The sequence below is a fragment of the Sapajus apella genome, unplaced genomic scaffold, assembly GCF_009761245.1.
Source record: "Sapajus apella isolate SASKATOON/1434 unplaced genomic scaffold, GSC_monkey_1.0 scaffold77, whole genome shotgun sequence".
NCBI lineage: Eukaryota > Metazoa > Chordata > Mammalia > Primates > Cebidae > Sapajus > Sapajus apella.
Genome location: NW_022437017.1, coordinates 1,331,581 through 1,353,704, shown reverse-complemented (window position 1 = coordinate 1,353,704; position 22,124 = coordinate 1,331,581). Strand labels below are relative to the sequence as shown.

Genomic DNA, 22,124 nt, shown 5'->3' with positions numbered 1-22,124 from the left:
TCTTGCCTCAGCCTCCTGAGTAGCTGTAATTACAGGCCTGTGACACTACGCCTGGCTAATTTTTTTGAATTTTTAGTAGAGATGGGGTTTTTCCATGTTGGTCACGCTGGTATCGAACTCCTGACCTCAGGTGATTCTCCCGCCTCAGCTTCCCAAAGTGCTGGGATTACAAGCATGAACCACCATGCCCAGGGGAGCAACATATTATTAAAGGGCAGAAGTTGAGGCCAGGCGTAGTGGCTCACGCCTGTAATCTCAGCACTTTGGGAGGCTGAGGAGGGTGTATCTCTTGAGGTCAGGAGTTTGAGACCATGCTGGGCAACATGGCGAAACTGCATGTCTAGTAAAAATACAAAAATTGCCGCTGCACTCCAGCTTCGGCAACAGAGCAAGATACTGTCTCAAAAAAACAAAAAAAAAAAAAGAAAAAGAAAAAAAAAGGAGGCCAGATGCGGTGGCTCAAGCCTGTAATCCTAGCACTTTGAGAGGCCGGGGCAGGTGGATCAAGAGGTCAAGAGATCGAGACCATCCTGACCAACATGGTGAAACCCTGTCTCTACTAAAAATACAAAAAAAATTAGCTGGGCATGGTGTCGTGTGCCTGTAGTCCCAGCTACCCAGGAGGCTGAGGCAGGAGAATTGCTTGAACCCGGAAGGCAGAGGTTGCAGTGAGCCAAGGTCGTGCCACTGCACTCCAGCCTGGCGCCTGGTGACAGAGCGAGACTGTGTCTCAAAAAAAAAAAAAAAAAAGAAAAAGAAAAAAAAAGGAGTTGGGGAGGTGGAAGGGGAAAGATCAAGTATAAAGTATTCACAAACTGAACTAAGCTACGTCACTACAATCCTGTTTCCAGTTCCCAGAAGCTGCTCCTGTAATCCTAGCAGTTACTGTCCCAAAAGTCAACCAATGATCCACGTTCTGTTACTATAGGTTGATTAGCTATGCCTGTTCTAGAATTTCAGAAAAAAAGTGTGTGGTTTCTTTCACACAACATTATGCTTTTTGGGGAGATTCATCCATGTTTTTGCCTGTATCAATAGTTTATTCCTGGACTGGGCGCTGTGGCTCACACCTGTAATTTCAGCACTTTAGGAGACTGAGGCAGAAGGATCACTTGAGACCAGACTGGGCACCTATTAGGCAGAGCCCCATCTCTCCAAAAACTTAAAAAATAGCCAGGCATGGTGGTGTGTTTCTGTAGTCCCTGCAACTTGGGAGGCTGAGGCAGGAGGATTGCTTGAGCTAAGGAGATCAGGGCTTCAGTCAGCTATGACTGCACCACTGCACTCCAGCCTGGGCAACAGAGAAAGATCCCTGTCCCAGAAGAAGAAGGAGGAGGAGGAGGAAGAGGAGGATGAGGGGGAGGGGGAGGGGGAGGGGGAGGGGGAGAAGAAGAAAACATGCATTCCTCGTCACTAAGGAGAATCCCATGGTATGGGTGAAACCCACAATGGTTTGCTTCACCACTGAACCATTAATGGGAATTTAGGTTGCTCCTAGTTTTTTGTTTGTTTGTTTGTTTGTTTGAGACAGAGTCTCACTCTGTCGCCCAGGCTGGAGTGCAGTTGCAAAATCTCGGCTCACTGCAACTTCTGCCTCCTGGGTTCAAGCGATTCTCCTGCCTCAGCCTCCTGAGTAGCTGGGATTACAGGCGGGTGCCACCATGCTCAGTTAATTTTTGTATTTTTAGTAGAGATGGGGTTTCACCATTTTGGTCAGGCTGGTCTCGAACTCCTGATCTTGTGATCTGCCCACCTCAGCCTCCCAAAGTGCTGGGATTACAGGCGTGAGCCACCGCACCCGGCCCCAAGTTTTTTTTTGTTTGTTTGTTTGTTTTGAATAAGGATACTATAAAGCTGCCGTGAACATTTATATGAAAGTCTCTGTGGGTTTTTTCTTTTCTTCACTTATACTTTTCTTGGGTATATACCTAGGAGTGCAATTTCTAGGGCATTAACTTTGCAAGAAACTGCCAGATCAGGCCAGGTGTGGTGGCTCACGCCTGTAATCCCAGCACTTTGGGAGGCAGAGGCAGGTGGATCACCTGAGGTCGGGAGTTTGAGATCAGCCTGACCAACATGGAGAAAGAAAGAAAGAAAGAAGAAACTGTCAGATTATTTTCCAAGTGGTTGTGCCATTTTACATTCTCACCAACAGAGTAGGAGAGCCCCCATATGCTTCCCATCTTCCTCAACACTTGGTTCGACCAGACCTTTTAATTTTAGCTACTCAGGTGGGTGTGCAATGGTATCTCATTGAGGCTTTAATTTACATGTCCCTGATGACTTCATGCTTTATTCTTTATTCTTTTTTTTTTTCTTTCTTTTTTGAGACAGGGTCTCACTCTGTCACCCAGGCTGGAGTGCAGTGATGTGTTCACCCATTTTTCACAACAACTCTCAAGGCTGCAGGGAACACCCCTTGGTTACTACATTCCATGCACACACACTGGTCAGTGCCAGGCAGGAGTGGCACCGGGTGAACATGACTTGGATTTACTCTTTCTGCCAGAAAACATTCTGCTTTAAAGCACTTACTCACCTGATTTCATGTTATCAAACTCTAAAATTCTTACTAATCTAATGAATGAAAATGGCATCTTGGCCAGGCGCAGTGGCTCACGCCTGTAATCCCAGCACTTTGAGAGGCCAAGGTGGGTGGATCACGAGGTCAGGAGTTTGAGACCAGCCTGGGCAACACGGTGAAATCCCGTCTCTACTAAAATACAAAAAATTATCTGGGCGTGGTGGCGGGCCCCTTTAATCCCAGCTACTTGGGAGGTTGAGACAAGAGAATCGCTTGAACCCAGGAGGCAGAGGTTGCAGTGAGTGAAGATTGTGCCACTGCACTCCTGCCTGGGCGACAGAGCAATATTCCATCTCCAAAAAAGAAAAGAAAAGAAATAAATAATGCAAATGGCATTTTCTGGTATGTTCAGTGGTACGTGGTGATCAATAGTTACCCAGCAATTATTTATCTATCCATCTTTTATTATTATTATTACTATTAGTTATTATTATTATTATTTTGAGACAGGGTTGCCCGGGCTGGAATGCAGTGGCACAATCACAGCTCACTGCAGCCTCAAACTCCTGGACTGAAGTGATCCTTCTACCTCAGCCTTCGGAGTAGCCGAATTGCAAGTGTGCATCACCAAGCCCGGTTAATTTTTTTTTTTTTTTTAAGAGACTGGGTCTCCTTATGTTGCCCAGGCTGGAATGCAGTGGCTATTCACAGGCGCGATCCCACTACTGATCAGCACGGGAGTATTGACTTGCTCCGTTTCCGACCTGGGCCGGTTCACCCCTCCTTAGGCAACCTGGTGGTCCCCCATTCCCGGAGGGTCACCATATTGATGCTGAACTTAGGACACCCGATCGGGATAGCGCACTACAGCCCAGAACTCCTGGGCTCAAGTGATCCTCCCACCTCAGCCTCCCGAGTACCTGGGACTACAGGCACGCGCCACTGCACCCAGCAATTTTTTACATTTTTTTCTACAGACGAGGGCCTTCCCATATTGCCCGGGCTGGTCTCAAACTCCTGGGTTCAGGCGATCCTCCCACCTAGGCCTCCCAAAGTGCTGGGATTACAGGTGTGAACCACCGCGCCGGGCCAATGTACCTTTTAGAGACCGGATCTCACTATGTTGTCCAGGCTGGTCTGGAACTCTTTGGCCGAAGTAATCCCCCTGCCTTAGCCTCCAGAGTGGCTGGGATTACAGGCCCGCGCCACCACACCCAGTCTCAATATCTCCTTGACTATGAAATGCATAGATGAATGAATAAATGAATGAATGAATGAATGACAGACCTCTCTGCCCACGGCGCACACCCTCGAGAGGATTACTTGAGAGCCAAGACTGGAAACAAAGGTTGGGGCTCCACCCCTCCCACGCCAGGTCCCGCCTCTGGACCACGCCCTCGCCCGCTTGAGGCTCCCATTGGAGAAGCCGCGCGTGGGCGGGTCTGGCGGGCGGGGCGGGGCCGGGGCCCGGGGCGGGGCGCTGCAGCCCGGGGAGCCTCCCGCCCGCCCGGGCTGGGGTCGCGCTGGCTCGGACTTCGCCTCCCGCCCGCCGCGGCCATGGAGGACGAGCGGAAAAACGGAGCCTACGGTAGGAGCCACCTCCGGTCAGGGGCCGCCTCTGCTGACCTGGGGGTGGGGGGACCTTGAGCCAGGGGGACATTTGAGACCCTAGGCACCCGCGTTGCCGCTGGAGGGCCCTCCGCGCTCGGGCCCCCGCATCCCACACTGCGCGGATCCCACGCCCCCTGCTCCACCCGGGTCGCCCCGCATTCCCTCCCCGGGAGCCCCAGCTCCCCCTCCTGCTCTTGGGCCGGGGTGCATGGCGCATGCTCCGCCCGGGGAGGTCCCGTTATCTGGGCGGCTCAGATGGCGGGCGGGGGAGGGGAGGCGCGGCGATGCGGGCTCAGAAAAGGGACAGGGCCCCGACCTCCCCAAATTCCCTTCCTCTCTTGAACCCCTTTGTCCACTTCTTCCTCCTGCACCTTACCGCCAGAAGTAGCCCTCCAGGGCTGTTAGCCAAATGGGGAAACTAAGGCAAGACTGGGCAGACCGAATACCCAAGCCGGGAGCCCACTGGATCTGGCCAGCCGCCTGGAAACGGCGGAAAGAAGGGCGTCTCTGACAAGAGGGCAGGAAGGAAGCAGGAAACAATTGAGAAACTTTCCTCGCCCTATGCAAGGGGATGGGGACACCCACCTCCCATTTCGAGAGGTGCTGGCGACTGGAACTCCCTCCTGCGAACCTCTGGGGGCGGTCTGAGTCAGTTGGCCCCGGGGATGGGGCCAGGATATAGGCTTCTCCCTCCCTAGCGCCGAGTGGTGCCGCCTTCCCCTGGATTCCCACGGTGGGGAGAGTTGCCATCCTCTCTTTCTCCTTTCTCATCTCCATTTTGGGTCCCCAAGACCCAACTCAGCCCCAGCCCCACGTGGTACTACCCTGGAGGCAAAGAGGCACCATGTATCGCCCCTCTTTGTGTGACAAGAACTTCCTGGAAACTGTGACACTGAAGGGCCTTGGGGAGGGGGCCGGAAACTGCTCGAAAATATTCAAGACAAACAAGTTGGCTAGAGCTGTGCCTTCCTGCCCCCAGGGACTGTGGCCTCAGGAGACTTCGGGAGAGATAGATGGGGGAGGCTGGGACCTTCCCTTCAGAGCCAGCCAAGGGGAGGCAGCAGGACCTGGCCGGCTCCCAGCACCCCCTCCCCAACTGAAGCTGCTAGCCCAGTCCCCTGGAGGGACCCCCTTGCTCTTGATTTGGGCTCAAACCCCAGCCCCAGTGGCTGCGGGTGCTGTATGTCCCTTGGGTGTGACAGGCTGTCTCTGACCTCAGAGTCTCAGTCTGGTGTTCCAGCCAGGTCTTGCCTGCTTGTGGGCAGCATCTGATGGGTCTTGGGTCTCTATGAGGTTTGGCTGTGGCAGAGTAGACAATGATAGGATTTACCCAGCCTTGAATTTGGCCAAAGGATGGAACTGAGCCATGGGCGGAGCTAGGCAGACCTCCCAGGCCCACACATGAGACAGGGGACCCTGCCAGACAGACCTTGTGTTAGGCTCAAGGGAGTACCTTCAATCAACAAATATTTATTGAGCACAATTTAGGCAGGGGTCTAGACCCTGGGAGCCCAGCAGTGAATACAGCAGCAAAATCTTTGACCGCAGGGAGTAGTCAAGGGAAGGAATGTGTAATTTTAGGTTGCTGTAAACTGTGAAGCAAAGAATGGGACATCGTGTGGTCTTGTGTGGCAGAAACATCAGCGATTATTTTAGGTTACTAAGGGCTGGAGGTTGAGCCAGCCGTGGGAAGATTTAGGGGAAGTGTGCTTCAGGAAGAAAGAACAGCAAACAAACCACATAGTTACTTAATTATATTTTGCCTTGGGGCCAGAGGGGCCAGAGGGGCCATCTGGTTTGATTGCTTGAAGTAGGGGTTTTGCTTAGCTTGGAAAAGCAAGCTTCACATCAGAACCAAAAACCTGGGGGCCTTGGACTGCTGCATGGAGTCCCTGATGGATGAAGGGAACTTTCTCCTGGGGATGGTGTGGAAGAGTGGCTCACATAACCTACCCCCTTGTCCTCATGGCTTCCCATCCCACAGAAGTTTACGGACTGACATCAGACAAACCCAGGCCCAAATCCTGGCTCTGACACTTAGGAGCCGTGTGGCCCTGGGTGAGTCCGTGACCTCTCTGATGCTCTGTGTCTTTGTCTGTAGGGTTCAGTTGACCACACTCACTGGTGGAGGAAGCATTTTGCATAGGCTGGCAAACTCAGTGTGCCAAGAGGCCACCAGGGCTGGTGTTACTGTGGACATGGCTTTCCCACGAGCTGATGGAGAAGCAACCCAAGGCATTGACTTGGGCGAGACCAGGTTGGGCAGGAAGCGCGTTCCTCAGCAGAGATCATATCTAGAGGAAGGCAGCAGTTCCGAGGGAAATGGGGAAATGGCTCTGGGCCCTGGAGGATGTCAGCAATGGGCACTGCCATCCTTTCCAGCCAGCCCACCCTTGGTAAGAGGAATGTGTAAAGGATTCTGGATCCAAAACAACAGACTCTGACCAGGGAGAAATAATTGGAGGGGACAGTAGTGATGCTTATTTAAAACACGGACTCTTTGGCCGGGCGTGCATTATAGGTGTGAGCTCACACCTATAATCCCAATATTTTGGGAGGCTGAGGTGGGTGGGTCACTTGAGGTCAGGAGTTCGAGGCCAGCCTGGCCAACATGGTGAAACCCTGTCTCTACTAAAATACAAAATTAGCTGGGTGTGGTGGCGCATGCCTATAATCCCAGAGACTCCATCTTGGAAAAAAAAATTTTATTTTTTATTTTTTATTATTTTTTTTTTGAGACGGAGTTTCACTCATGTTACCCTGGCTGGAGTGCAATGGCGCGATCTCGGCTCACCGCAACCTCCGCCTCCTGGGTTCAGGCAATTTTCCTGCCTCAACCTCCTCAGTAGCTGGGATTACAGGCACGCACCACCATGCCCAGCTAATTTTTTGTATTTTTAGTAGAGACGGGGTTTCACCATGTTGACCAGGATGGTCTCGATCTCTTGACCTCGTGATCCACCCGCCTCGGCCTCCCAAAGTGCTGGGATTACAGGCTTGAGCCACCGCGCCCGTCCCGGAAAAAAAAAAAATTTAACTGAGCATGGCGGTGCTCACCTGTAGTTCCAGCTACTTGGGAGGCTGAGGTGGGAAAAATCACTTGAGCCCAGGATGCAGAGGTTGCAGTGAGTAAAGATCATGCCACTGCACTCCAGCCTGGATGACAGGTGAAGGCCCTGTCTCAAAAAGCAGATTTCCTGCTTCCATTCTCTAGAATACAGTTCAGCCTGCACTGAGTCCCTGGCACCTGATTTAAATATATATACATATGGCTGGGCGTGGTGGCTTACTACTGTCATCCCAGCACTTTGAGAGGCCAAGGTAGGTGGATCACCTGAAGTCAGGAGTTCGAGACCAGCCTGACCAATATGGTGAAACCCCGTCTCTACTAAAAATACAAAAATTAGGGCCAGACGTGGTGGCTAAAGCCTGTAATCCCAGCACTTTGGGAGGCTGAGGCGGGTGGATCACGAGGTCAGGAATTCGAAAGCAGCCTGACCAACATGGTGAAACCCCGTCTCTACTAAAAATACAAAAATTAGTCAGGCATGGTGGTGCGCACCTGTAATCCCAACTACTTAGGAGGCTGAGGCAGGAGAATCGCTTGAACCCAGGAGGCAGAGGTTGCAGTGAGCTGAGATCACGCCATTGTACTCCAGCCTGGGCGACAAGAGACTCCGTCTCAAAAAATAAATAAATAAATAAATAAATTATCTGGGTGTGGTGATGTACACCTGTAGTCCCAGCTACTTGGGAGGCTGAGTCAGAATTGCTTGAACCCAGGAGGTGGACGTTGCAGTGAGCTGAGATCATGCCATTGCACTCCAGCCTGGGCCACAAGCTCGAAATTCCATCTCGAAAAAAATATGTATATATGTAATATTAAAATATATATACACACATACACATATCTATGTATGTGTGTATGAAAAGGTTGTTACTTGCGGCTGTTTTCTTTGAAAGGGATAATACATTCACATGCTTTAAATTTAAAAGATACAAAAGATGTTATGGCTTTATGATGAAAGTTTCCCTCTTGCTCTGTCACCCTGGACAATACTTTATTCTTTGTTATTTTTGTTGTTTATACACAGGATCTCACTCTATCACTAGGCTAGCCTAGAGTGCAGTGGGATGATCATAGCTCACTGCAGCCTCAAACTCCTAGGCTCAAGTGATCCTCCTGCTTCTGCCTCCCATGTAGTTGAAACTATAGGTATGCACCATGATAGTCAACTAATTTTTTTTTAAGAGGCAGGGTCTTACCCTGTTGCCCACGTTGTGAACTACTGGGCTCAAGCAATACTCCTGTATTGTCCTCCCAAAGTGCTGGGATTATAGGCATAAGCCACTGCACCTAGTGATTTTTGTTTTGTTTTTTTTGTTTTACCTAATATATATTAGAGATGATCTCATGTCAACACCTCCAAAGCTTCCTCAATCATTTATTATTATTCTTTTAAGAGAGGGCTAAAATAAAAAGAAAAGACATAGGGTCTTGCTATGTTGCCTTGGCTAGCCTGGAACTCCTGGGTTGAAAGGAGCCTCCCACCTCAGCCTCCCGAGTAGCTGGCACTGATTACAGGTGTGTGCCACAATGCCCAGCACAACCTTTTTGCACAGTAGCATAGAATAGCACATTTGTGGATGGACCGTCTGTTATTTAACCAATCAAAGGGAATATTTATTTTAAACTTTTTTTGAAGTAGGAAATACATACATAAAAGGGCATAGATCCTAAATATGTAAGGCTGAAGGCGTTTTCACAAGGTGAACACCTCATCTAGCCAGCACCTAGATGAGGAAAAAAGAGCATTTCCAGGGCCCTGTCATGCCCAAGGAGGGCCAATCTGTATTATTATTTTATTAGTATATACTTTTTTTTTTTTGAGACAGGGTCTCACTCTGTCACCCAGGGTGAAGTGCAATAGTACAATCTTGGCTCACTGCAACTTCCGCTCCTGGGTTTAAGCAATTCTCCTACCTCAGCCTCCCAAGGAGTTGGGACTACAAGGTTCCACTTACCATGCTCAGTTAATTTTTGTATTTTTTGAAGAGACCATGTTTTGTCATGCTGCCCAGGCTGGTCTTGAACTTCTGGGCTCAAGTGATCCTCCTATCTTGGCCTCTCAAAGTACTAAGATTACAGGTGTGAGCCACCACACCCAGCCCATAACTCTTTTTAAATGTGCAGATCTATGGTGTTACTCTTATTTATTTATTGAGATGGAGTCTCACTCTGTTGCCCAGGCTAGAGGGCAGGGGTGCCATGTCAGCTCATTGCAGCCTCTGCCTCCTAGGTTCAAGTGAATCTCATGCCTCAGCCTCCCCAGTAGCTGCGATTACAGGCACAAGCCACCATACCCAGCTAATTTTTGCATTTTTTTTTTTTTTTTTTTTTTAGAGATGGGGTTTCTCCATGTTAGCCAGGCCAGTCTTGAACTCCTGACCTCTGGTGATCCGCCCACCTTGGCCTCCCAAAGTGCTGGGATTACAGGCGTAAGCCACTGCACTCAGCCTCTAATTTTTGTATTTTTATTTATTTATTTATTTTTAAATTTATTTTATTTTATTTATTTTTTTTTTTTGAGTCAGAGTTTCGCTCTTGTTACCCAGGCTGGAGTGCAATGGCGCGATCCTGGCTCACCGCAACCTCCGCCTCCTGGGCTCAGGCAATTCTCCTGCCTCAGCCTCCTGAGTAGCTGGGATTACAGGCACGCACCACCATGCCCAGGTAATTTTTTGTATTTTTAGTAGAGACGGGGTTTCACCGTGTTGACCAGGATGGTCTCGATCTCTTGACCTCATGATCCACCCGCCTCGGCCTCCCAAAGTGCTGGGATTACAGGCGTGAGCCACCGCGCCCGGCCTAATTTTTGTATTTTTAATAGAGACAGGGTTTCACCTTGCTGGCCAGGCTGGTCTTGAACTCCTGACCTCAAATGATCCGCCCACCTCTGCCTCCCCAAGTGCTGGGATTGCAGGCGTGAGCCACCACACATGGCTAATGTTACTTATATTTAGATTGTTGGGTGGTGGCCTGATTTTGTAAGGCTAGTGGGCTAAGATTGGCTGCTATATTTTTAAATGGTTGTAAAAAAAGAAAAAAATATATGACAGAGATGATATGTGAACCACAAAGCTTAAAATCTTTAATATCTGGTCTTTAACAGAAAACATTTACAGAGCCCTGGTAAAGAATTCTCCCTAGAGTCTTTGCTTTTCTTTCTTCCTTTTTTTTTTTTTTTTTTGAGATGGAGTCTCACTTTTATTGCCCAAGCTGGAGTGCAGTGGCATTATCTCGACTCAATGCAACCTCTGCTTCCTGGATTCGAGTGATTCTGCTGCCTCAGTGTCCCGAGTAGCTGAGATTACAGGCATGAGCCATCACAACAGGCTAATATTTGTATTTTTAATAGAGACTGGGTTTCACCTTGTTGGCCAGGCTGGTCTGTAACTCCTGACTTCAGGTGCTCTGCCCGCCTAGGCCTCCCAATGGGATTACAGGCATAAACCACCATACCCTGCCGAGACATTTTGCCATTTCCCAATCAATCCCCAAGAGAGCATGATTCTTAAAAATTTATTTATTTATGAATAGGAGTCTCGGCTGGGTGTGGTGGCTCATGCCTGTAATCCCGGCACTTTGGGAGGCCGAGGTGGGTGGATCACTTGAGGTCAGGAATTCAAGTCCAGCCTGGCCAACATGGTGAAACCCCATTTCTAACAAAAAAATTAAAAAAAAAAAAAAAATGAATGGGAGTCTCACTATGTTTTCCAAGCTAGCTGAATTCCTGGGCTCAAGCCCTCAAGCGCTCCTCCCCCATCAACCTCCTGAATAGCTAGGACTATAGGCATGTGCCTCTATGCCAGGCTTTATTCTCTCTTTAAAGAGCATTATTTTAAAATATTATTTTAGGCCGGGCACAGTGGCTCACACCTGTAATCCCAGCACTTGGGGAGGCCGAGGTGGGAGGATCACTTGAGGTCGGGAGTTCAAGACCAGCCTGGCCAGCAAGGTGAAACTCCATCTCTATTAAAAATACAAAAATTAGCCAGGCGTGGTGGCTTGTACCTGTAATCCCAGCTACTGGGGAGGCTGAGGCGGGAGTCGCTTGAACCCGGGAGGTGGAGGTTGCAGTGAGCCAATATTGTGCCACCGCTCTCCAAGCTAGGTAACAGAATAAGACCCTGTCTCCAATGTACAAGTAAATGAGTAAACTCATATAATAAAATTAAGAAACTCCCTCTGTCCTGGCAGGGGGGCTAAAAACTAAATATAAGTAAGCCCTCAACCGCATGGAAGATTTTAGCTTTCCATGTGAAAGAATCTTCTACCAATCTCCGGCTAGCTGTTTTTACCTTGGAGGCAGCTCAGCCAAAATGTCTCCTTCCAGATTGTGGCCTATTAATTTCTGTTTGTGTGTGGCATCTGGATATTTTAAAGCTTCTTAGGCTGAGCTGGTTGTGGTGGGTCACTCCTTAACCCCAGCACTTCAAAATGCTAAAAAGGGAGGCTCACTTGAGCCCAGGAATTCTATACCAGCCTGGGCAACATAGTGAGACCCTGTCTCTACAAAAAAATTTAAAATTCGTAGGGTGTGGTGGTACATGCCTGCAGGCACATCTACTTGGGAGGCTGAGGCGGGAGGCTCACCTGAGCCCAGGAGGTCAAGGCTGCAGTGAGCCATGATTGTACCCCTGCACTTCAGCCTGGACGAGAAAGGAGACCCTGTCTTGCCAGGCACAGTGGCTCACACCTGTAATCCCAGTACTTTGGGAGGCTGAGGAGGGCGGATCATGAGGTCAAGAGATCGAGACCATCCTGGCCAACATGGTGAAACTCCATCTCTAATTTAAAAAACACAAAAATTAGCTGGGCGTGGCTGCGTGTGCCTGTAGTGTAGTCCCGGCTACTCGGTAGGCTGAGGCAGGAGAATCGCTTGAACCCAGGAGACGGAGGTTGCGGTGAGCTGAGATCGCGCCACTGCACTCCAGCCTGGCAACAGAGTGAGACTCCATCTCAAAAAAAAAAAAAAAAAGAAAAAGAAAGGAGATCCTGTCTTTAAAAAAAAAAAAAAAAAAAAAGCCTAACTGTTTTTAGAAGCAACGGCTGGTTTGGAGCCTAGCACAGTCCAGCATGCAGTAGGTGCTCTGTGCATACAGTAGGCGCTCTTATCTTTTGCCCTTAACCCTTCTTCGCCTCCCCACCTAGATGCTGTCCTCAAACCCTTTGTCAAAAGGAGGTGTCTGGGCAGCTGGTGATGCTCATTCTGCAGGCACAGACTTCTGGGAAGGCAGAGGCCAGTGGCTGGCTGTGTGGGTGAGGCCTTGGGCTGCTGCAGCTCTTGGGGACTTGGCCAGTGTCCGGAAGCTGTGGGGGCTGGGTGGCATTTGATGTCCTGGCACCAGCACTGTGACTGGGCAGGCTGTGGCTGTTCTCTTATGGCCCACGCCCACTACACTGGGTGGGTCAGCTGTCACCACCAGCAAGGCTGGGACCTGAAGGCTGCCTCCCTCAATCCTGGCCTTGTCCAACAGCGCAATTTTTCCAATTGTTCTTCCCCACCATTGCCGCAACATTATCTCTGCTTCTCCCAGTACCTGCCAAGGAAAAGGCCTGGGTTGGCTCCAGCAGGGCCTGGTTTGATTCCTGGCTGTGTCTCTCACCAGCTGTGTGGTCTGACCAAGCAGCCTCAGTGTGCCTGTCGTGAAATGGGATCACACTAATGGTTAGCGGGGATGGGAGGGGTTGTTTTTGTTTTGTTATTTTTATTTGTTTGCTTTTGCTTTTTTTAGAGATAGGGTTTCTGTCATCCAGTCTGGAGTGCAGTGGTGTGATCACAGCTCACTGTAGCCTCTGCCTCCTGGGCTCAAGTGATCCTCCCACCTCAGCCTCCCTAGTGGTAGGCTGCAGTGAGCTGTGAACTGGGACCACAGGCGTGTGTACCACCACACTTAGCTAATATATTTATTTTTTATTTTTTATTTTTGTTGTTGTTGTTTTATTTTGAGATGGAGTCTTGCTTTGTTGCCCAGGCTGTAATGCAGTGGCAAGCTCTTGGCTCACTGCAACGTCTGCCTCCTGGGTTCAAGTGATTCTCCTACCTCAGCTTCCCAAGTAGCTGGGACTACAGGTACCTGCCACTACGCCCAGTTATTTTTTGGTATTTTTAGTAGAGACTGGGTTTCATCATGTTGGCCAGGCTGGTCTCGAACTCCTGACCTCAAGTGATCTGCCCTCCTTGGCTTCCCAAAGTGCTGGGATTACAGGCATAAGCCACTGCGCCTGACCAAGTTGAAGACTTTGGTTAGGTGTAGTGGCTCATGCCTGTAGTTCAAGCACTTTGGGAGGCCAAGGTGGGAGGATTGCTTGAGCCCAGGAGTTTGAGACCAGCCTGGGCAACATAGTAAGACCCTGTCTCTTTAAAAAAAAAATGGAAGAGGGAGATAGCAGAGTCAGAGGAGGACATGAAACAACGGAAGCATGGTGGGTTTGATGTGATTGCTGGCTTTAAAAATGGAAGAAGAGGCCAGGAGCCAAGGAATGTGGGCAGCCTCTAGAACGTGAAACAGGCAAGGAAACAGATTTTCCCCTAGAATCTCCGAAAGAAACACAGCACTGCCTACACCTCGATTGTAGCCCAGTGAGATGCATTTTGTACTTCTGCCCTCCTGAGCTGTGAGGTAATAAATTTGTGTTTTTGTTTGTTTGTTTGTTTGAGATGAAGTCTCACTCTGTCACCCACGCTGGAGTGCAGTGGCGCGATCTCGGCTCACTGCTACCTCCGCCTCCTGGGTTCAAGTGATTCTCCTGTCTCAGCCTCCCGAGTAGCTGGGACTATGGGCATGCACCACCATGCCCAGCTAATTTTTGTAATTTTAATAGAGACCGGGTTTCACTGTGTTGGCCAGGCTGGTCTCAAACTCCTGACCGCATGATCTGCCCAACCTCAGCCTCCCAAAGTGCTGAGATTACAAGCGTGAGCCACTGCACCTGGCCAAATTTGTGTTTTTTAAGCCACCAAGGCATTGGTGTCCTGTTACAGCAACCATAGGAAATAATGTAATTGACCCTCAAACAACATGGGTATGAGGAGCAGCGACTCCCGTGCAATTAGAAGTCTGCCTGTGCCTTAAGTTTCTGTAGAAACAGGGTTGTGATGTGTTGATCAGGCTGGTTTCAAACTCCTGGGCTCAAGCGATCCTCCCACCTCAGCTTTCCCAAATTGCTGGCATTACAGGTGTGATCCACCACATTCAGCCTGCATATAACTCCTCAAAAACTTAACTAGTGATACCCAATATTGACCTTTAGCCTTACTGATAACGTAACAGTCAATGTATATGTATTGTGTCTATGTATTATATATATCTTAGTCTCACAATAAAGCAAGCTGAAGAAGGCCAGGTGTGGTGGCTCACACCTGTAATCCCAGCACTTTGGGAGGTGGAGGTGGGTGGATCACTTGAGGTCAGGAGTTTGAGACCAGCCTGGACAACATGGTGAAACCCCGTCTCTACTAAAAATACAAAAATTAGCTGGGCGTGGTGGTGTGTGCCTGTAATCCCAGCTACTCGGAGGCTGAGGCGGGAGAATGGCTTGAACCTGAGAGGCAAATGTGGTGGTGATCCGAGATTGTGCCACTGCACTCCAGCCTGGGTGACAGAGTGAGACTCCATCTCAGAAAAGAAAGAAAGAAAGAAAGAAAAAAGAAAGAAAGAAAGAAAGAGAAAGAAAGCAAGCCAAAGAAAATATTATAGGGTTGGTGCAAAAGTCAAAAGTGATTGCAGTTTTTGCCATTCCTTTTAATGGCAAAAACTATTAAAACATAAGGAAAGAAAATATGTTTATTATTCATTAAGTGGAAGTGGATCATCAAAAAGATCTTCAGAGGCCGAGTGTGGTGGCTAACACCTGTAGTCCCAGCACTTTGGGAGGCCAAGGCAGGTGGGTCACTTGAGGTCAGGAGTTCAAGAGCAGCCTGGCCAACATAGCAAAAACCCTGTCTGTACTAAAAATAAAAATAAAAATTAGGGGCCGGGCGCAGTGGCTCACACCTGTAATCCCAGCATTTTGGGAGGCCGAGGTGGGGAGATCATTTGAGGTCAGGAATTTGAGACCAGCCTGGCCAACATGGTGAAGCACCATTTATTTTTTTTTATTTTTATTTTTTCTTTTGGTAGAGCTAGCTGGGGTTTTATTTTGGACAAACAAAAAAAGCAATTGAATTGTTCTGTAGCTGGAGGCATGGGCAAGGGGGGTCTCCAGGCAGTAAACTTCCCCGAAGCTGGGCTGACGGCCAGGGCTGAGCCTCAGATGGGTCTACCCTTCACAGCAGCCTCCCTCCCAGGTTCCGGGACAGCCACAGGAGGGATACCTGCCTCAGCCTCCTAAAGCGCTAGGATTATAGGATTGAGCCACCATCCTCAGTCTCTATTTCACTTTTGTTTTTAGAGACAGGGTCTTGCTCTGTTGCCAAGGCTGTAGTGCAGTGGTACCATTACAGCTCACTGCTGCCTGTAACTCCTGGGTTCAAGTCATCCTCCCACCTCAGAGGCTGCCGAGGCCGGTGAAACCCCATCTCTACTAAAAATACAAAAATTAGCTGGGCGTGGTGGCTCACACCTGTAGTCCCAGCTACTCAAGAGGCTGAGGCACGAGAATCGCTTGAACCTGGGAGGCTGAGGTTGCAGTGAGCAGAGATCACACCAGTGTACTCCAGCCTGGGCGATAGAGCAAGATTCCATCTCAAAAAAAAAAAAAAAGTCTTCACACTGAGTGAGCTGAGGAGGCAGATGAAGGGGACGGGTTGGTCTTGCTGTTTCAGGGGTAACAGAGGCAGAATAAAATTGGTGTTTAAGGGGACTTGTGAAGTTCAAACCTGTGTTGTTCAAAGGTTAACTGTCTAAACGTTGACTCAGGAGCTGGACGGCCTGGGTCTGCTCATTGAAATCTTTCACACCATGGGCACCGATTTCTCTCTAGGCCTCAGTTGCTCTGTCTCAAATGGGGGTAATGACAGGAGTGACTGCAAAGATGAAATGAGGCAGGCTGGACATGGGGGCTCACGCCTGTGATCCCAGCACTTTAGACGGTCAATGCAGGATCGCCTGAGCTCAGGATTTGGAGACCAGCCCGGGCAGCATAGCAAAACCCTGTCTCTACCAAAAATACAAATATTAGCCAAGCATGGGGGCATGTGCCTATAGTCCCAGCTGAAGTGGAGGATCACTTGAGCCTGGGAGGTCGAGGCTGCAATGAGCCAAGATGGTGCCACTGCATTCCAGCCTGGGTGACAGTGAGACCCTGTCTCAAAAGGAAAAAAAAGTAAGGATGATAAATGAGGTGAACTGTGTAACATTTTATTACTATGTTTATTTATTTATTAAAACAGAGTGAAACTCTGTTTCCATACACATAGTGAAAAAGACAGGGTCTCATTCTGTTTCTCGGCTGGAGGGCAGTCTGCAACCTCTATCTCCCCGGGCTAAAAGATTCTCTCACCTCAGCCTCCCAAGTAGCTGGGACTACAAAGGCATGCCACCACGCCCAGTTAATTTTTTTGTTGTTGTTGCAGAGACAAGGTTTAGCCATGTTGCCCAGGCTGGTCTTGATCTCCGGGATGCAAGCCATCCACCCACCTCAGCCTCCTAAAGTGCTAGGATTACAGGATCGAGCCACCATGCTCGGTCTCTATTTTACTTTATTTTTAGAGACAGGGTCTTATTCTGTTGCCAAGGCTGCAGTTCAATGGTGCTATCACAGCGCACTGCTGCCTGTAACTCCTGGGCTCAACTCATCCTCCTGCCTTAGTCTCCCTGGTAGCCGGGACTACGGGCACCAGCCACTGGCCACCGGCCCCCGGCCACCACGCCCAGCTTGTGCTTATTATTATCTTGCAATGTTGTTGCAGAGATACAGCAAGTTCCGATCTTCAGAGTTTAGATCATGCACCACGAGCAAAAACTGTTAGTATTTACTGTTCCCCTCCCTTCGTCCCCACGCAGCTAACGTTAATGAGAGCTAATGGAAACCATCACAAGATGATACCAATGTTCCCTCTTTCCTGAGAGCCCACAAAGCCAGGACTTGAGCCAAGTGTATGCCAGGCACCTCTCTCTGCATTTTTAGTTCCATCTCACAGAGAAGTAACTCAAGTTCACAGAGCCAGGCATGGCCTAGCTGTCCCACTCATGGCACCAAACCCTCAGGCTCCCCCGTCTTTTCCGGAGACAGCTGAGACTCCCCCATGTGTTCTCCCCTCCCCAGTGCAGCCCTGTCATGCTCCTGCCCAAACACCCTCCATGGCTCCCACTTACCCATCAAACCTGGACTGGGGACAGATCACTCAGTTGACTAGCAAAGCCCCTTCCCTTCCCTTAGCCTCCATTCCCTCTGCTATAAAATAGGTTGATGAAATGGCCTCCAGTGTGGTGGGGAGGATCTGAAAGTTAGCAAGTTCTCTTTGGTCAGCACTGGCCGTTTCTATGTGGCCACTCACCCTCTGCCATTCTAGCTAACACCAGAAACTTCTGGTACTCCCCTATCTCTGCCTTCTGGCTTTACCAGTCTTACTGCCCATCTGATGGTAGAAGTATTCTCTTAAGCTTTCCCTTCATACTTATAATAGTTTTGAGTTTTATATGTTTGCACGATTAATCCATGTGGAATTTTTTTTTTTTTTTTTTAAGATGGGGTTTCGCTCTTGTCGCCCAGGCTGGAGTGCAATGGTGTGGGTGCCATCTGGCTCGCTGCAACCTCTGCCTCTCAGGTTTAAGCAACTCTCCTGCCTCAGCCTCCCGAGTAGCTGAGATTACAGGCATGCACCACCATATCCGGCTAATTTTTGTTTTTTGTTTGTTTTAGTAGAGACGGGGTTTCACCATGCTGACCGCTATAGGGAAGATAGAAGGTACCTATGTTTGTCCAGGGAGGAGATGACAGGGCTGTGTGAAAAGGCCGGGTGCTGGCCGGGCGTGGTGGCTCACGCCTATAATTCTAGCACTTTGGGAGGCCGAGGTGGGCGGGTCATCTGAGGTCAGAAATTCAAGACCAGCCTAGCCAATATGGTGAAACCCCGTCTCTACTAAAAATACAAAACTTAGCTGGGCATGATGACAGGTGCCTGTAACGCCAGCTACTTGGGAGGCTGAGATGGGAGAATCTCTTGAACCCAGGAGATGGTTATTGGAGTGAGCTGAGATCCAGCCACTGTACTCCAGCCTGGGTGGCTGAGCAAGAGAAAAAAAAAGAAAAGAAAAGGGTGAGTGCTTGAGGAACAGGTGAAACGAGGTTGGATTCTGGATAGCTCTGAAGGCAAAACTGATCTGAAGCAGAGAAGCAGCCCCAGGTTCCTGGCCTGAACACGTGGGGGGATGGAACTGCTGTTCCTGAGTTATGGGATAATCAGAAGCTTGGCTGGGCCAGGTTTGGTGGCTCACACCTATAATCCCAGCACTTCGGGAGGCTGAGGTGGGAGGATCCCTGAGGCCAGGAGCTTGAGACCAGCCTGGGCAATGTTGCAAAACCCCATCTCTACTAAAAATACAAAAAATTAGCTGAGTGTGGTGGTGCATGCCTGTGGTCCCAGCTACTCAGGAGGCTGAGGTGGAAGGATCGCTTGAGCCCAGGAGGTCAAAGCTACAGTGAGTTGTGATTGTGCAACTGCACTCCAGCCTGGGTGACAGAGTGAGACCCTGTCTCAAAAACAAAAAGGCTGGCCGGGCATGGTGGCTCACGCCTGTAATCCCAGCACTTTGGGAGGCCGAAGTGAGTGTGTGTGAGGTCAGGAGTTCAAGACCAGCCTGACCAACACGTATTTTGTTAAAAAAAAAAAAAAAAAAGAAAATTAGGTCAGGTGTGGTGGCTCACGCATGTAATCACAGCACTTTGGGAGGCTGAGTCAGGTGGATCATCTGCGGTCAGGAGTTCGAGACCAGCCTGGCCAACATGGTGAAACACTGTCTCTATTAAAAAAAATAATAATAATACAAAATTAGCTGGGCGTGGTGGTGGGCACCTGTAATCTCAGCTATTCGGGAGGCTGAGGCAGGAGAATCGCTTGAACCCAGGAGTTGGAGGCTGCAGTGAGCCAAGATCCTGCCATTGCACTCCAGCCTGGGCAACAAGAGCGAAACTTTGTCTCAAAAAAAGCTTGGATGCTGCCACACTGAGTATGAGATGCCCACGTGTGTTGGGGGAAAACAGATGTCACATGGAAGTGCAGCTCAGAGACAACGGCTTCCTGAGGGCTCAGCTTTTAGGATTCCTCAGTGTGGAGCTGGTAGGTGGGGCACGAATAAACCTGAATGTCCCCAGGGCACCCAGTGTAGTTGGGAAGAGAAGAGGCCTGTGTCCTGCTCTCTCTCCACTGCTTGGAATGGGTAGGGTGGGACCAGCCAGCCTTTGGGCTGGCAGAGACTTTGAGAAAGAACCACAGGGCTGCTTTGGGAGTCTGGGTCATCCAAGGGCATGACTTGGTGCCTCAGGCCTCGCCTGTGGTCCAGGTGTTTAGATGGAGCCTCCACTGCTGGAGGCTGCTAATAGGAGAGGGATCTTTTTTTTTTTTTTTTTTTTTTTTGAGATAGAGTCTCCCTCTGTTTCCCTGGAGTGCAGTGGCATGATCCTGGCTCACTGCAACCTCCACCTTCCAGGTTCAAGCGATCCTCCTGCCTCAGCCCTCCTAGTAGCTGGGATTACAGGCATGCGCGTGCCACCATGCCCACCCGGCTAATTGTATTTTTAGTAGAGACGGGGTTTCACCATGTTGGTCAGGCTGGTCTCAAACTCCTGACCTCGCGATCCACCCATCTCGGCCTCCCAAAGTGCTGGGATTACAGGCATGAGCCGCCTTGCCCAGCTGAGAGGGCATTTCTTTAAGGATAAGCTGAGTTAGTGACCAGAGCCCTGCCTGTGAGTCCTAGAGTCTAAGGCAGCAGCTACAATTATTGGACACCAACTGCATATGGTCACACTGACTGTATAACTCCAAGCTGTGTACCACCCCACACTAAATGTATATTTCCGCTGAGGACACCTCCATGCCACCTGTATAATGCCATGTTAACCAAGTAATCGACTGCACTTATATTTACAATTATCTATAAATATATAAGTAGGGGCAGGTTGTGGTGCAGTGGCTCATGCCTGCAATCCCAGCACTTTGGGAGGTCAAGGTGGGAGGACTGCTTAAGGCAAGGAGTTTGAGACCATCCTGGGTAACACAGTGAGACCCTGTCTCTATTTTTATTTTATTTTATTTTTTTGAGACAGACAATAAATAAATAAAATTTATTGTCTTTTTTTGTGTGTGATGGAGTCTCACTCTGTCACCCAGGCTAGAGTGCAGTGGCACGGTCTCGGCTCACTGCAACCTTTACCTGCCTGATTCAAACAATTCTCCTACTTCAGCCTCCAGAGTAGCTGGGATTACAGGTGCCCACCACCACGCCTGGCTAATTTTTAGAGACTGGGTTTCACCATGTTGGCCAGGTTGGTCTCGAACTCCTGATCGCAGGTGATTTGCCCACCTTAGCTTCCCAAAGTGCTGGGATTACAGGTGTGAGCCACTGCACTCCAAGCTGGAGGACAGAGTGAGACTCCATCACACACAAAAAAAGACAATAAATTTTTTAAAAAAGAAAAACACTGGCTAGATCAGGCATGGCACCATCTCCTAGATCTAAGTCATTCTCCAACCTCAGCCTCCCAAGTAGCTGGGATTACAGGCATGTGCCACCACACTGGCTAATTTCTGTATTTTTAGTAGTGATGAGGTTTCATCATGTTGGTCAGGCTGGTCTTCAATGCCCGATTGCTGGTGATCTGCCCACATCAGCCTCCCAGAGTGCAGGGATGACAACACCTGTAAAGCAGCCTATGCCTGCTCTTTGAGGTCACTTTTGGTTTCATACTTAAGCAGCATTTTGCAGTTGAGGAAACTGAGGCTCAGAAAAGATAAGGCCTTTGTTAAGTATGATCTAGTCCAGAGGGCGCAGAAGGAGCATTTAAATTCAGGGTGACCCAGGAGGATGTAGGCTCCACAAGGCTGGAGATTGGGTCCCACCTACCCCCCTCCTTTTTTTTTTTTAATAGAGATAGGGTTTCACCATGTTGGCCAGGATGGTCTTGATCTCTTGGCCTCGTGATCCCCCCAACTCGGCTTCCAAAGTGCTGGAATTACAGGCCTGAGCCACTGGGATTACCGGCGAGATTGGATCTCTCATTCTTCACTGTATGCAGTGCCCAGTCCAAGGCCTGCACCCTGTAAGGGCTGAATAAATACTTGTTCTAAGGCCAGGCCCAGTAGTACATGCCTGTAATCGCAGCACTTTGAGGGGCCACGGTGGGAAGAGCCCATGAGTCCGGGAGTTAAAGAGGAGCCTGGGCAACATAGCAAGATCCCATCTCTACAAAAAAATTAAAAATTAGCCGAGTGCAGTAGAGCACCTGTAGTCCCAGCTACTCGGGAGGCTGAGTCAGGAGAATGGCCTGACTGCTATGAGCTGTGATTGCACCACTGCACTCCAGCCTGGGTAAGAGGGAGATCCAGTCTCAAAAAAAAAAAAAAGCAGCAGACAGGAAACTCATGCACAGGTTTGAGGAGTTTTCAGCCGCAGCACTCCACAGTTGGTTGTCTCGGCTTGGGCCATGGGCCGTTTTCCCTCCCCGTGCCTCAGTTTCCACACCTGCAAAACAGAGCCACAATGGCGCCCTTTGAGGGTGTCCAGGGGTTCTAGGCGGCGTCGCCCGGTGGCGGGGTGGCCCCGGGGTGAATCCGCAGGGTTCCCCGGTTGGGGCAGGGAGGGCTAAATCCGGCCGGCCGGTGAGTGGCGGGAGCAGCTGCGCCCCGCCCGCGCCCTCCCGGGTCCCTCCATCTGGGCAGCCGTCCAGCTCGGGCCGGCCTGACCGGTTTGGGCCGCCCCGCCTGGCGCTGTTCTGGGAGGAGCCGCCGCCAGCCGCGCGGTCAGTGCCTCCCTCCAGACT

General features: G+C 49.8%; 1 protein-coding gene across 6 annotated transcripts in view; it reads left to right on the top strand.

The window, feature by feature from the left end:
• The first annotated feature begins 15,930 nt into the window (after positions 1 to 15,930).
• The window catches only part of ILF3 (interleukin enhancer binding factor 3), a 36,984-nt gene continuing 30,790 nt past the window's right edge, over positions 15,931 to 22,124 (top strand). For all 6 annotated transcript variants that reach the window (XR_004260901.1, XM_032251783.1, XM_032251784.1 and 3 more), the window contains exons 1-2: positions 15,931 to 15,947; positions 16,717 to 16,723. The gene's annotated coding sequence lies outside the window, so the exon portion shown is untranslated. The remainder of the gene's footprint in view (positions 15,948 to 16,716; positions 16,724 to 22,124) is intronic.